This window comes from Myodes glareolus, chromosome 6 (assembly GCF_982192425.1).
Source record: "Myodes glareolus chromosome 6, mMyoGla1.1, whole genome shotgun sequence".
In the NCBI taxonomy this organism is placed as follows: Eukaryota; Metazoa; Chordata; class Mammalia; order Rodentia; family Cricetidae; genus Myodes; species Myodes glareolus.
This window is the reverse complement of record NC_142031.1, coordinates 10,266,401-10,283,655: the sequence shown is the minus strand read 5'-3', so window position 1 is coordinate 10,283,655 and position 17,255 is coordinate 10,266,401.

Below are 17,255 nucleotides of genomic sequence, written 5' to 3'. Positions count from 1 at the left end.
TAGCCATCAGAAGCAGGAGCTAGAAGGAAGAGAGTAGGCACACATTTATCCCTGCTTCTACAGTATAAGAGACCACACCCAAGTGGGTTGGTTCTTAACGGCTTTTGGCTGAAAGAACAGAATGTGCTAGACTAAATGCCTTATCTACAAATAGCTGAAACACTATAGCAACAGCTCCTAGCTCAACTATTTGAGTGAAGGCCAGTTCTTTTTCTACTACATGTTCTTTTCCATAAGCAACACATGCTGCTTTTCCAACAGAAGAACCATCTGTACAAAATAACATAGCGTCCTTTAAGGGATCTTTTACTACAACTTTAGGGAAAATAAAGGAATATAGTTGTGTAAATTGCAGCAATGGATCAGCTGGGAAAATATGATTAATCTGGCATTCAAATTGACCTAATGCAGTTGTTCAAACATCACTACTTTGGAATAACCAAACAATCTATTGTTCAGTATAAGAACTTTGATCACAGCAGGTTCTCTGCTAAAATATCTCTTAGATCCTATCCTGCTTTTATGTGCTAAGTAAGCTACTACTTCAAAAAAAGGGTTTAATACTTTAACTGGTAAAATGGAAGGTGTAGTCATAAAAACAGACTGTCTTTCCATAATACTGCTGTAGGGTAATTTTGTAGGTAATATGCAATGTACTTGCTGTTTCTGTATAGCATACTCTACCTGCATAAGTACAGTATGGCAGTTTCTGTAAGCTATCTAATAGAATTTGGATCACTGTTCACATTAAGAATTTCACTTAGTGGCTCAAGGTTTTCTATAGGATATTTTAAATAAAGTCTCAGCTATCAGATGTTTTCCTAAAAGTTTGTAAACTATCTTTCTTTTATAGGGAGGCACTTTCTTTTTTTTTAATTAATTTTATTGAGCTGTACAACTTTCTCTTTCTCCCTCCCTGCCTCTCCCCTCCCCTTCAGTCCTCTTGCATGGTCCCCATGCTCCCAATTTACTCAGGAGATCTTGTCTTTCACTGCTTTCCATGTGGGTTAAATCCACATATATCTCTCTTAGGGTTCTCATTGTAGTCTAGGTTCTCTGGAATTGTGATTTGTGGGCTGGTTTTCTTTGATGTATGTAGAAGGAGCTGCGGGCTGCTTTTCGTCCGGCCCAGCTCCTGGCCACCTGGCTAGCTTTGCTCCTGAAATAATTACATGGAAACTGTATTCTTTTAAACACTGCCTGGCCCATTATCTCTAGAGAGTTAGTTACTGGCTAACTCTCACATCTTGATTAACCCATTTCTAATAATCTGTGTAGCACCACGAGGTGGTGGCTTACCAGGAAAGATTGAGCATGTCTGACCTGGTGGCTGGCTCCATGGCGTCTGCCTCATTGCCCTCTTCCCAGCATTCTGTTCTGTTTACTCCACCTACCTAATTTTCTCTCCTATCAAAGGGCCAAGGCAGTCTCTTTATTAACCAATGAAAATAACACATAGACAGAAAGCCCACCTACATCAGATGTTGTTTTAAAAAACTTATGAGGGAGTACGTATGATAATTGTCTTTCTGTGTCTGGGTTACCGTCTCCATCTGAGTCTTACAGAAAGTAATAGAAGGAAAATCACAACCCAAGGAATCCAACATTGCCAACTCTGCCTACAATAACTCAGACATCTAGTGACCCTTCACGAGCTTAACTCACAGAAGGGACACATACAAACTCTATAAAACAAACAAACAAAAAATAATAATAACCGGAGTCAACAACCACTGGTCATTAATATCATTTAATATTAATGGACTCAATTCACCTATAAAAAGGCACAGACTTAGAGATTGGATACGAAAACAGGATCCAACATTCTTCTGTTTACAAGAAACACACCTCAACCACAAAGACAGACATCTACTCAGAGTAAAGTGTTGGGAAAAGGTTTTTCAAGCAAACAGACCTAAGAAACAAGCAGGTGTGGCCATTCTAATTTCCAACAAAAGTGACTTCAAACTAAAATAAATCAGAAGAGATGGAGACGGATATTTTATACTCATAACAGGAACAATTCATCAGGAGGAAGTCTCAATCCTGAATATCTATGCCCCTAATATAAAGCCTCCTACTTATGTAAAAGAAACACTTCTAGAACTCAAGGCAGTCATCAAACCACACACACTAATAGTAGGAGACTTCAACACTCCTCTCTCACCAATGGACAGGTCAATCAGACAGAAACCTAACAGAGAAATAATAGAATTATTGGAGGTATTGAATCAAATGGACTTAACAGACATCTATAGAACATTCCACCCAAATAGGAAAGAAAATACCTTCTTCTCTGCAGCTCATGGAACCTTCTCGAAAACTGACCACATACTGGGTAACAAAGCAAACTTCCACAGATACATTAAAATAATAGTAACCACCTGTGTCGTGTTAGACCACCATGGATTAAAGTTAGAATTCAACAACAGTGCTACCCCCAGGAAGCCAAAAAACTCATGGAAGTTGAACAGTCAACTACTGAATCACCCCTGGCTCAAGGAAGAAATAAAGAAAGAAATTAAAGTCTTCCTTGAATTTAATGAAAATAAAGACACAACATACTCAAACCTATGGCACACTATGAAAGCAGTGCTAAGAGGAAAGTTCATAGCATTAAGTGCCCAATTAAAGAAAATGGAGAAAGCACACATTGGAGATTTAAGAGCACACTTGAAAGCTCTAGATGAAAAAGAAGCTGATTCACCCAGGAGGAGTAGAAGACTGGAAATAATCAAACTGAAGGCTGAAATCAACAAAATAGAAACACAGAAAACAATCCAAAGAATCAATGAATCAAAAAGCTGGTTCTTGGAGAAAATCAACAAGATTGACAAACCCCTATCCAAATTAATCAAACAGCAGAGAGGGAACATGCAAATTAATAAGATCAGAAATGAAAAGGGGGACATAACCACAGACACAGAGGAAATTCAGGGAATCATTAGATCTTACTACGAAAGTTTATATGCCACAAAGTTGGAAAATGTAAAAGAAATGAACATTTTTTTATGTAAGTACCATATACCAAAGTTGAACCAAGACCAGGTGAACAATCTAAATAGACCTGTCAGCCGTGAAGAATTAGAAGCTGTTATCAAAAATCTCCCTACCAAAAAAAGCCCAGGACCAGATGGTTTCAATGCAGAATTCTACCAGATCTTCCAGGAAGAGCTAATACCTACACTCCTTAATGTATTTCACAATATAGAAACAGAAGAATCATTGCCAAACTCTTTTTATGAAGCTACAGTTACCCTGATACCAAAACCACACAAAGACACAACCAAGAAAGAGAATTACAGCCCAATCTCACTCATGAACATTGACGCAAAAATACTTAATAAAATACTGGCAAACCGAATCCAAGAATACATTAGAAAAATTATCCATTATGATCAAGTGGGCTTCATCCCAGAGATGCAAGGCTGGTTCAACATACACAAATCTATCAATGTAATCCATCATATAAATAAACTGAAAGAAAAAAACCATATGATCATTTCATTGGATGCATAAAAAGCATTTGACAAAATTCAACACCCCTTTATGATAAAGTTGTTGGAGAGATTGGGTATACGAGGATCATACCTAAATAAATTAAAAGCAATATATAGCAAGCTGACAGCTAACATCAAATTGAACGGAGAGAAACTCAAAGCCATTCCACTAAAATCAGGAACACAACAAGGCTGTCCACTCTCTCCATACCTCTTCAATATAGTGCTTGAATTTCTAGCAATAGCAATAAGACAACTTAAGGGGATCAAGGGGATTCGAATTGGAAAGGATGAAGTTAAACTTTCATTATTTGCAGACGATATGATAGTGTACATAAGCGACCCCAAAAACTCTGCAAAAGAACTCCTACAGTTGATAAACACCTTTAGTAATGAGGCAGGATACAAGATCAACTCCAACAAATCGGTTGCCTTCCTATACACAAAGGATAAAGAAGCAGAGAGGGAAGTCAGAGAAACGTCACCTTTCATGATAGCCACAAATAGCATAAAATATCTTGGGATAACTGTAACCAAGGAAGTGAAAGACCTATTTGACAAGAACTTTAAGTCCTTGAAGAAAGAAATTGAGGAGGATACCAGAAAATGGAAAGACCTTCACTGCTCTTGGATTGGGAGAATCAACATAGTAAAAATGGCAATTCTACCAAAAGCAATCTATAGATTCAATGCAATTCCCATCAAAATCCCATCAAACTTCTTCACAGACCTTGAGAGAACAATAATCAAGTTTATATGGAAAAACAAAAAACCCAGGATAGCAAAAACAATCTTATATGATAAAGGAACTTATGGAGGCATTACCATCCCTGACTTCAAACTCTATTACAGAGCAACAGCATTGAAAACAGCTTGGCATTGGCATAAGAACAGAAAAGTCGACCTATGGAATCGAATAGAAGACCTGGGTATTAACCCACAAACTTATGAACACCTGATTTTCGACAAGGGAGCTAAAGGTATACAATGGAAGAAGGAAAGCATCTTTAACAAATGGTGCTGGTATAACTGGATGTCAACCAGTAGAAGAATGAAAATAGATCCATATCTATCACCATGCACAAAACTCAGGTCCAAATGGATTAAAGACATGAACATTAATCCGACCACTTTGAACCTGATAGAAGAGAAAGTGAGTAGTCTACAAGATATAGGCACAGGAGACCACTTCCTAAGCAGAACCCCAGGAGCGCAGACAATAAGAGAATCAATGAATAAATGGGACCTACTGAAACTGAGAAGCTTCTGTAAAGCAAAGGACACTGTCAGTAAGACAAAAAGGCTACCTTCTGACTGGGAGAAGGTCTTCACAAATCCCTCATCAGACAAAGGTCTGATCTCCAAAATATAGAAAGAACTCAAGAAACTAGACACTAAAACTCTGATTAACCCAATTAAAACTGGGGTACTGAACTGAACAGAGAATTCACAACAGATGAACTTCGAATGGCCAAAAGGCACATAAGGTAATGCTCAACCTCCTTAGCGATCAGGGAAATGCAAATCAAAACAACTTTGAGATATCATCTTACACCTGTCAGAATAGCCAAACTCAAAAACACCAATGATAGCCTATGCTGGAGAGGATGTGGAATGAGGGGAACACTCATCCATTGTTGGTGGGAATGCAAACTTGTGCAGCCACTGTGGAAATCAGTGTGGCGGTTTCTCCGGAAACTGGGAGTCAACCTCCCTCAGGACCCACCAATTCCACTCTTGGGAATATACCCAAGAGATGCCCTAACATATTACAAAAGCATTTGTTCAACTATGTTCATAGCAGCACTATTTGTAATAGCCAGAACCTGGAAACAACCTAGGTGCCCCTCAATAGAAGAATGGTTAAAATAGGTGTGGAACATATACTCATTAGAGTTTTACTCAGCGGTAAAAAAAAATGACATCTTGAATTTTGCATGCAAATGGATGGAAATAGAAAACGCTTTACTGAGTGAGGTAACCCAGACCCAAAAAGATGAATATGGTATGTATTCACTCATAAGTGGATTCTAACCATAATTAAAGGTCTTTGAGCCTATTATTCGTGATCCTAGAAAAGCTAAATAAGAAGGTGAACCTGATGAAAATCATGTAGCTATCCTCCTGGAGAATGGAAATAGACAAGAGTCCCAGGTAACCTCGGGTGCATGGGTGGCTGGGGGTTGTTGGAAGGGGAGAGGGTTAGAGAGAAGGGAGTAGGGGAGGAATGGGGAAAGCTCGGTGGACTGGGATTGGGGGGAGGGAGGAAGAATGAATATTGGATCAGGGAAGAATATATTTCAACTAAGGGAGTCATTTAAGGGTTTACAAGAGACTTGACTATAAATGGGATCCCAGGTCCAAGGAGAGATCCCCAGATTGTTCTCTGGACAGAAAAGAGGGTGCCTGAACCGGCCTTGGCCCATAACCATACTGATGAATATTTTGCTTATCACCATAGAACCTTCTTATGGCGATGGATGGAGATAGAGACAGAGACACACATTGGAACACTGGACTTAACTCCCTAGGCCCAAACAAGAAGCAGAAGGAAAGTAAACGTGAGCAAAGAAGGCAAGATCAGACGGAACCTTCATCCAACGATGGATGGCGATACAGATGGAGACCCACATTGGAGCACGGGACTGAGCCCCCCAAGGTCCAAATGAGGAGCAGAAGGAGGAAGAAAATGAAAAAGGAAAACGGGACTGCGAGGGGTGCGATCACCCACTGATACAAGGGGACTGATCTAATGAGAATTCACCAAGGCCAGTCGGACTGGGACTGAACAAGGACGTGATCCAACCAGATTCTCTGAATGTGCCCGGATTCTCTGAATGTGGCTGTCCCGGAGTGGAAATAAAATGTATTCGCCATAAATAGAGAAAAATCCCATATGACCAAAGAGTTTGAAAAATCCCTTAAATGTATCTCCTGCATTTAAGTTTCTTCTGCTGAAAATCCTCTGTTTGTATCTGCACCCTATTTTTAAAAGAGAATATTTGGTCTTTTGATGTTTAGCTTCTTTTTTTCCCAAAGTTTTTTAATTTATAAAAGTTTCCATTTCTGCCCCTCCTCCCAACACCCTCACACTCCCCCAACTCCCTCTCCTCCTTCATCTCCATCCCTAAGAGCAGTCAGGGTTTCCTGCCCTATGGGAAGTTCAAGTTCCTCCCCCCTCCCTCCAGGTCAAGGAAGGTGAGTATCCAAACAGACTGGATCCCCAAACTCCAGTATATGCAGAGGAAACAAGTCCCAGTGTCATGGTCAATGGCTTTTCAGAAAGACTCTGGACTTCTGTCCAGAGAACAATCTGGGGATCTCTCCTTGGACCTGGGATCCCATTTATAGTCAAGTCTCTTGTAAACCCTTAAATGACTCCCTTAGTTGAAATATATTCTTTCCTGATCCCATATTCATCCTTCCTCCCTCCCCCCAATCCCAGTCCACCGAGCTTTCCCCATTCCTCCCCTACTCCCTTCTCTCTAACCCTCTCCCCTTCCAACAACCCCCAGCCACCCATGCACCCGAGGTTACCTGGGACTCTTGTCTATTTCCATTCTCCAGGAGGATAGCTACATGATTTTCATCAGGTTCACCTTCTTATTTAGCTTTTCTAGGATCACGAATAATAGGCTCAAAGACCTTTAATTATGGTTAGAATCCACTTATGAGTGAATACATACCATATTCATCTTTTTGGGTCTGGGTTACCTCACTCAGTAAAGCGTTTTCTATTTCCATCCATTTGCATGCAAAATTCAAGATGTCATTTTTTTTTACCGCTGAGTAAAACTCTAATGAGTATATGTTCCACACCTATTTTAACCATTCTTCTATTGAGGGGCACCTAGGTTGTTTCCAGGTTCTGGCTATTACAAATAGTGCTGCTATGAACATAGTTGAACAAATGCTTTTGTAATATGTTAGGGCATCTCTTGGGTATATTCCCAAGAGTGGAATTGGTGGGTCCTGAGGGAGGTTGACTCCCAGTTTCCGGAGAAACCGCCACACTGATTTCCACAGTGGCTGCACAAGTTTGCATTCCCACCAACAATGGATGAGTGTTCCCCTCATTCCACATCCTCTCCAGCATAGGCTATCATTGGTGTTTTTGAGTTTGGCTATTCTGACAGGTGTAAGATGATATCTCAAAGTTGTTTTGATTTGCATTTCCCTGATCGCTAAGGAGGTTGAGCATTACCTTATGTGCCTTTTGGCCATTCGAAGTTCATCTGTTGTGAATTCTCTGTTCAGTTCAGTACCCCAGTTTTAATTGGGTTAATCAGAGTTTTAGTGTCTAGTTTCTTGAGTTCTTTCTATATTTTGGAGATCAGACCTTTGTCTGATGAGGGATTTGTGAAGACCTTCTCCCAGTCAGAAGGTAGCCTTTTTGTCTTACTGACAGTGTCCTTTGCTTTACAGAAGCTTCTCAGTTTCAGTAGGTCCCATTTATTCATTGATTCTCTTATTGTCTGCGCTCCTGGGGTTCTGCTTAGGAAGTGGTCTCCTGTGCCTATATCTTGTAGACTACTCACTTTCTCTTCTATCAGGTTCAAAGTGGTCGGATTAATGTTCATGTCTTTAATCCATTTGGACCTGAGTTTTGTGCATGGTGATAGATATGGATCTATTTTCATTCTTCTACTGGTTGACATCCAGTTATACCAGCACCATTTGTTAAAGATGCTTTCCTTCTTCCATTGTATACCTTTAGCTCCCTTGTCGAAAATCAGGTGTTCATAAGTTTGTGGGTTAATACCCAGGTCTTCTATTCGATTCCATAGGTCGACTTTTCTGTTCTTATGCCAATGCCAAGCTGTTTTCAATGCTGTTGCTCTGTAATAGAGTTTGAAGTCAGGGATGGTAATGCCTCCATAAGTTCCTTTATCATATAAGATTGTTTTTGCTATCCTGGGTTTTTTGTTTTTCCATATAAACTTGATTATTGTTCTCTCAAGGTCTGTGAAGAAGTTTGATGGGATTTTGATGGGAATTGCATTGAATCTATAGATTGCTTTTGGTAGAATTGCCATTTTTACTATGTTGATTCTCCCAATCCAAGAGCAGTGAAGGTCTTTCCATTTTCTGGTATCCTCCTCAATTTCTTTCTTCAAGGACTTAAAGTTCTTGTCAAATAGGTCTTTCACTTCCTTGGTTACAGTTATCCCAAGATATTTTATGCTATTTGTGGCTATCATGAAAGGTGACGTTTCTCTGACTTCCCTCTCTGCTTCTTTATCCTTTGTGTATAGGAAGGCAACCGATTTGTTGGAGTTGATCTTGTATCCTGCCTCATTACTAAAGGTGTTTATCAACTGTAGGAGTTCTTTTGCAGAGTTTTTGGGGTCGCTTATGTACACTATCATATCGTCTGCAAATAATGAAAGTTTAACTTCATCCTTTCCAATTCGAATCCCCTTGATCCCCTTAAGTTGTCTTATTGCTATTGCTAGAAATTCAAGCACTATATTGAAGAGGTATGGAGAGAGTGGACAGCCTTGTTGTGTTCCTGATTTTAGTGGAATGGCTTTGAGTTTCTCTCCGTTCAATTTGATGTTAGCTGTCAGCTTGCTATATATTGCTTTTAATTTATTTAGGTATGATCCTCGTATACCCAATCTCTCCAACAACTTTATCATAAAGGGGTGTTGAATTTTGTCAAATGCTTTTTATGCATCCAATGAAATGATCATATGGTTTTTTTCTTTCAGTTTATTTATATGATGGATTACATTGATAGATTTGTGTATGTTGAACCAGCCTTGCATCTCTGGGATGAAGCCCACTTGATCATAATGGATAATTTTTCTAATGTATTCTTGGATTCGGTTTGCCAGTATTTTATTAAGTATTTTTGCGTCAATGTTCATGAGTGAGATTGGGCTGTAATTCTCTTTCTTGGTTGTGTCTTTGTGTGGTTTTGGTATCAGGGTAACTGTAGCTTCATAAAAAGAGTTTGGCAATGATTCTTCTGTTTCTATATTGTGAAATACATTAAGGAGTGTAGGTATTAGCTCTTCCTGGAAGATCTGGTAGAATTCTGCATTGAAACCATCTGGTCCTGGGCTTTTTTTGGTAGGGAGATTTTTGATAACAGCTTCTAATTCTTCACGGCTGACAGGTCTATTTAGATTGTTCACCTGGTCTTGGTTCAACTTTGGTATATGGTACTTACATAAAAAAATGTTCATTTCTTTTACATTTTCCAACTTTGTGGCATATAAACTTTCGTAGTAAGATCTAATGATTCCCTGAATTTCCTCTGTGTCTGTGGTTATGTCCCCCTTTTCATTTCTGATCTTATTAATTTGCATGTTCCCTCTCTGCTGTTTGATTAATTTGGATAGGGGTTTGTCAATCTTGTTGATTTTCTCCAAGAACCAGCTTTTTGATTCATTGATTCTTTGGATTGTTTTCTGTGTTTCTATTTTGTTGATTTCAGCCTTCAGTTTGATTATTTCCAGTCTTCTACTCCTCCTGGGTGAATCAGCTTCTTTTTCATCTAGAGCTTTCAAGTGTGCTCTTAAATCTCCAATGTGTGCTTTCTCCATTTTCTTTAATTGGGCACTTAATGCTATGAACTTTCCTCTTAGCACTGCTTTCATAGTGTGCCATAGGTTTGAGTATGTTGTGTCTTTATTTTCATTAAATTCAAGGAAGACTTTAATTTCTTTCTTTATTTCTTCCTTGAGCCAGGGGTGATTCAGTAGTTGACTGTTCAACTTCCATGAGTTTTTTGGCTTCCTGGGGGTAGCACTGTTGTTGAATTCTAACTTTAATCCATGGTGGTCTAACACGACACAGGTGGTTACTATTATTTTAATGTATCTGTGGAAGTTTGCTTTGTTACCCAGTATGTGGTCAGTTTTCGAGAAGGTTCCATGAGCTGCAGAGAAGAAGGTATTTTCTTTCCTATTTGGGTGGAATGTTCTATAGATGTCTGTTAAGTCCATTTGATTCAATACCTCCAATAATTCTATTATTTCTCTGTTAGGTTTCTGTCTGATTGACCTGTCCATTGGTGAGAGAGGAGTGTTGAAGTCTCCTACTATTAGTGTGTGTGGTTTGATGACTGCCTTGAGTTCTAGAAGTGTTTCTTTTACATAAGTAGGAGGCTTTATATTAGGGGCATAGATATTCAGGATTGAGACTTCCTCCTGATGAATTGTTCCTGTTATGAGTATAAAATATCCGTCTCCATCTCTTCTGATTTATTTTAGTTTGAAGTCACTTTTGTTGGAAATTAGAATGGCCACACCTGCTTGTTTCTTAGGTCTGTTTGCTTGAAAAACCTTTTCCCAACACTTTACTCTGAGTAGATGTCTGTCTTTGTGGTTGAGGTGTGTTTCTTGTAAACAGAAGAATGTTGGATCCTGTTTTCGTATCCAATCTCTAAGTCTGTGCCTTTTTATAGGTGAATTGAGTCCATTAATATTAAATGATATTAATGACCAGTGGTTGTTGACTCCGGTTATTATTATTTTTTGTTTGTTTGTTTTATAGAGTTTGTATGTGTCCCTTCTGTGAGTTAAGCTCGTGAAGGGTCACTAGATGTCTGAGTTATTGTAGGCAGAGTTGGCAATGTTGGATTCCTTGGGTTGTGATTTTCCTTCTATTACTTTCTGTAAGACTCAGATGGAGACGGTAACCCAGACACAGAAAGACAATTATCATACGTACTCCCTCATAAGTTTTTTAAAACAACATCTGATGTAGGTGGGCTTTCTGTCTATGTGTTATTTTCATTGGTTAATAAAGAGACTGCCTTGGCCCTTTGATAGGAGAGAAAATTAGGTAGGTGGAGTAAACAGAACAGAATGCTGGGAAGAGGGCAATGAGGCAGACGCCATGGAGCCAGCCACCAGGTCAGACATGCTCAATCTTTCCTGGTAAGCCACCACCTCGTGGTGCTACACAGATTATTAGAAATGGGTTAATCAAGATGTGAGAGTTAGCCAGTAACTAACTCTCTAGAGATAATGGGCCAGGCAGTGTTTAAAAGAATACAGTTTCCATGTAATTATTTCAGGAGCAAAGCTAGCCAGGTGGCCAGGAGCTGGGCCGGACGAAAAGCAGCCCGCAGCTCCTTCTACATACATCAAAGAAAACCAGCCCACAAATCACAATTCCAGAGAACCTAGACTACAATGAGAACCCTAAGAGAGATATATGTGGATTTAACCCACATGGAAAGCAGTGAAAGACAAGATCTCCTGAGTAAATTGGGAGCATGGGGACCATGCAAGAGGACTGAAGGGGAGGGGAGAGGCAGGGAGGGAGAAAGAGAAAGTTGTACAGCTCAATAAAATTAATTAAAAAAAAAGAAAGTGCCTCCCTATAAAAGAAAGATAGTTTACAAACTTTTAGGAAAACATCTGATAGCTGAGACTTTATTTAAAATATCCTATAGAAAACCTTGAGCCACTAAGTGAAATTCTTAATGTGAACAGTGATCCAAATTCTATTAGATAGCTTACAGAAACTGCCATACTGTACTTATGCAGGTAGAGTATGCTATACAGAAACAGCAAGTACATTGCATATTACCTACAAAATTACCCTACAGCAGTATTATGGAAAGACAGTCTGTTTTTATGACTACACCTTCCATTTTACCAGTTAAAGTATTAAACCCTTTTTTTGAAGTAGTAGCTTACTTAGCACATAAAAGCAGGATAGGATCTAAGAGATATTTTAGCAGAGAACCTGCTGTGATCAAAGTTCTTATACTGAACAATAGATTGTTTGGTTATTCCAAAGTAGTGATGTTTGAACAACTGCATTAGGTCAATTTGAATGCCAGATTAATCATATTTTCCCAGCTGATCCATTGCTGCAATTTACACAACTATATTCCTTTATTTTCCCTAAAGTTGTAGTAAAAGATCCCTTAAAGGACGCTATGTTATTTTGTACAGATGGTTCTTCTGTTGGAAAAGCAGCATGTGTTGCTTATGGAAAAGAACATGTAGTAGAAAAAGAACTGGCCTTCACTCAAATAGTTGAGCTAGGAGCTGTTGCTATAGTGTTTCAGCTATTTGTAGATAAGGCATTTAGTCTAGCACATTCTGTTCTTTCAGCCAAAAGCCGTTAAGAACCAACCCACTTGGGTGTGGTCTCTTATACTGTAGAAGCAGGGATAAATGTGTGCCTACTCTCTTCCTTCTAGCTCCTGCTTCTGATGGCTAGACTCTGTTCCTGTTTGCACAGAGGACTGTTGTCTAGCACAGTGATCTGTAAGTCTTCCCCTTAAATGAATAACCCTTTTATTATTCATAATTCTGAACTGGTGTGGGATTATATTGTGACTTATGTCATCTTAGACTGACAGTCAATATATTTTAATGCTCTTCAAGTCCTAGAAACCATACATGTATTGGTATTAACAATAAGCAAGTTAAAATGCTATTCCAGCAAATTCAAAATTCCCTACAACAGAGAAAATGGCAATGTTTTGTAAGGTACTTAGAGTGCATTCAAATCTTTCTTGTACATTATTTGAAGGTAATGCTTTATCTGTTAGTTTCCACAAACTGTGTAATCCACTAAGCATGTAATAACTCATTGCTTAAAACACTTCTTATACATGGAAATTCCCCAAATTGTAAAGTCAGATATATTCCAGATATATTAGTAAAGCATTTCAACTATTTTGTTCCCAATGTAATAGCAAACATAAGACAGGTATTTTTTATATTCCTAAAAGACAAGGATATATTGAGTGTGGCCATGGCTCTTTGAAGACATAACTTAAAAAAAATAGGATAATTATATCCTCAAATTCCACATAATGCCTTGAGTCATGTACTTTTTACTCTAATATTTTTGAATATGGTTGTTCAGGAGTAATCTGCTGTGGACAGATTTTGGCATGATGGCTCCAAGGTGACTTGTGCTGAAGCAAGGTGTAGAGACCCATGCACTGCATCATGGAGAGGAGTCAGTCCTGTATCTATACAAGGTCAAGGGCATGTCTCCTTTTTTATAGGATGAGGATCAAGCAAGATGGCTTATAGAACATCTGGTTAGATGCATGCCCCAGAAGGGTGCCATCCTTGATGATATTGTAGGTGCTAATGACTCCACAGCAGAGTTGGAGGGGGAGCCTGTGTTCCTGACTTTCTCATACCACCATGCTGCAGGCTCAAAAAAAGAGGTACCTGAACCAATGTTCCTGGCTTACAACTTTATGCTGCAGACTGAGAAGGGAAATAATATAGTAGTGATGACTGGTGATTCCTAGCCTCTTGATGGACTTACTGCACAAACTTTCCAACCCAGAGAGTCCTGTTTACCTTGGATTCAGATAAGAAACACAGACTGAACATTTGACTGTTTTATACCTTGGAGCACAGAACTTGGATAACCAATGAGATGTTCAATCTGCTGTTGAAATTTTGGAAGAACCTTAGAACTGAGACCTCAATTTTTCCATCAGGTGAAAAAAAGACTCTTTATATGGAGTGACTGAAACCCCTCTTCAGAGATGAGGAGGGACACTAAGGGTTTTTGATGCCTCTCCAAGAATGGTACAGTTACTTAAAAGCAGCATTGCAATTGGATTCTCATCCATTACAAAAACTTTTTCTTGTCTTTTGAATAGAATGGATTTAAGAGAATAGTGATTTGACAAATTGAGTGTTTGTTGTTAATTTTCACACTAGAATTGACCTGTTAATAGAGTGTTGTTAATTTTCACACTAGAGGTGACCTGTTAATGTTTGTAACTGCTTTATTTCACTAAAAGATGTTAATGTTTAGAAAAGGATTAAGACTTGTCTAAGAGAAGTTTTCCATTTCCAAAAAATTCTTGAATTTGATATATTTGATATGACAGATTTAGATTTTGATACAGATTAAAACTGCTAAGAAAACTCTAGATCAATTTAGTAAAGCATTTCCACCCATACTGATCCTCTACGTCTTTAATAAGGAGATACTGTAGCCATAGGAGCTTGTATATTGCAAATCATTATCTGCTTACACATGATTATTTCATTACTGGTAAACTCTCTTGACAAAACGTTGGTTCAAATATGCAGAGCACTAAAAGATGCTATCTTCCTGAACCCTTTTGTTTACAGATGTCAGAGATGGGTTTTAACCTTTCTCTGCTCCAGGTATCTAAAACATGTGCATGCATGATTGCAATGTGTGTACCGAAGATGGGTAAGTCTGGAAAAGGGGAAAGCGTTTACCTAAGGCAGACACAATCATTTGTCCCATAGAAGAAGTTCAGTTTTATTAAATTTAGTAAATGGGGAGGATTTGTGGAGGCCCAAAAATGTGAGCCTATTTCCACCTTCTGAATGTCAGAGAGTTTGATGTCAAAATTGTTGACAACAACCAGGGCTACACATCCTGACCGAAGGTGTTGTTACTTGGTTTCTTGACATTAAGTTGGCTCATACAGTTGTATCCACTTCATCATGACCAATGTTCTGGATATTCAAGCTTACATTTGCTCCCTCTTTTGAAACAGGAGGTTTGACCTTGGGAGTGGCTGCCATCATTATATTCAGTCTAGGGTGAATCATTGCATAAACAATAGAATATTTTTCTCATGGACCAATTGCTTGATGGCTCAAAATATTGAAGCAAGTAACTGTTCTGATTTTCCTTTGTATCATGTTAAAGCACTCTTTTCTCCTCTTCCCTTTGCTGTATTGGGGTATAAAAGTGTAATTAAACCCTAGGGGGATTTCAGTATTCATTGAAACTCCTTCCTAATACTATCCTCTGTTTTCTGCTTTATTATTTTTATTCATGTCTTCATATTCTTTACTCTCTTTTCTGATCCCCAAATCCCTACCCTGAAAATGGTATTATTGTGGAAGTTGGTCTCTGACACCCAACCCACACAGATAAGGAGACTAGGTACACACTCGTTTGCTTGAAGGAACTGTGAAAGAGTTAATGGGACTAAGCAGTGTTCCTCTAGTGAGCAATTTCTTTTTTACAGGATAGACATCAGAGCTAGAGAAATGCTGCAACTGTCAATAAAAATGTTTCCTCGTGAGCAAACTCAAGCATGATTTCTAGTTCCCCCTGTATGGCACCAACCTGTCTTCAGTTTCTTGAATCATTGTTCTGACATGCATATGCACCACACATTCCAGTACTGCACAGAAATACATGAAGAAGAAACACTTATACCCACAGAAAAGAAAAAAAAGAAAGAGGAAGAAAAAGAAAGAAAGGAAGGAAGAAAGAAAAGAGAAGGAAAAACAAAGTTATAATTCACAGGGTATCCAAATGGGTCAGGAAAATCATGTTAATGTATGGGTAGAGATGTTGGCAATTTAAAAATCTGTTTTTAAAAAGGCTTAAATATTATATAATAGAATGAATTATTTATATATGTTTACTCCTTACTTACAATTGGCCTCAGTCTTTCAGCATCTGTGCAAAAGGTTCAACACAGAAGAGGAAAATCATTGTGTATTAATCAGAATAGTACAAAGAAAATATATTAAGTTGTGGTAGTACACGCCTTTAATCCCAATGCCTGGGAGGCAGAGACAGACAGATCTCTGTGACTTCCAAGGGGTTGTAGCACACGCCTTTAATCCCAGCACTGGGGAGGCAGATACAGTGGGATCTCTGCGAGTTCAAGGACAGCCTGGACTACAGAGTTATTCCAGGACAAAGATATACAGAGAACCTGTCTCAAAAAGTAAAAGTAAAAGAAATAGAGGTTAAAATAAAGCTGCATAAAGATGGAAAATATACAGGGAATCTTGACACTGTATGCTATTATGCTCTCTTTGAATTGTTTGATTGCTGAGGAAGGAGCAACAGCTGCTAAAAGACTTTTGTTTATAAATGCTACTGAACTAACCCAAGATAGGTATTTTAAAAATACCTTGGCTTCAAAACTGAAGTCAAAAGATATGTTACTTTGAAGAAGAGATTTTGCTTTTGTTTCCACAGAAAATGAGAGGCTGTGGATTCATTCTGAGTTAAGAAAAATCCAGTATGATCAAGGAAGGCCACCTGAGAAATCTTTGACAGGAACAGATGGCCCAGATGACAGAGTTCTACATCCAGAACAGATTCAAGACTGCTGCCTGAGCTGATCGAGACTCACAGGGTACTCCAGTCAGGACTTGATTATAAGTCTAAATTTTCTTTAGGTCCCCATAAGATCATCAGTGCCCCCAACCAGCAGGAAGTAGCCTGAAATACTACACCCACATTCCCAACAAATGGACTATGGGTATTTTCCTTTGTTTAAAAAAAAAGGGAAATGGTGTGGGAGAATTATCTGTATTCTGTCAATCATGTATTTTAATAAAACGCTGATAGGCCAGGCAGGAAGTATAGCGGGAAAACCAGACAGGAAGTAGAGGTGATGCAATGAGAACAGGAGAATTCTGGGAAGCAGGGAGGTTCCTCTGCCAGTTCTGCCCAGACCATTGGAGAGAAAAGATGTAAGCTGCCACGCTGAGAAAGGTACTGAGACGTGTGGCTAACATAGATCAGAATAATGAGTTAATATAAGCTATAAGAGTTAATAAGAAGCCTGACCTAATGGGCCAATCAGTTTATAATCTTATGTAGTCTTGTGTGTGATTTTCCTTGGAAGTTGCTGGCTGTGGGGTACCGGGCAGGACAGAAACCCCAACAAGCCGGCCCTCATGTTACAGTAGGTAGTAGAGGTCAATGAATAAGAGCAGAGTAAATTATGTGCATGTTTGAAAAGACCATAATGATATTCATTAGTTTGTGTACTAACTTCAAATGTTAAAG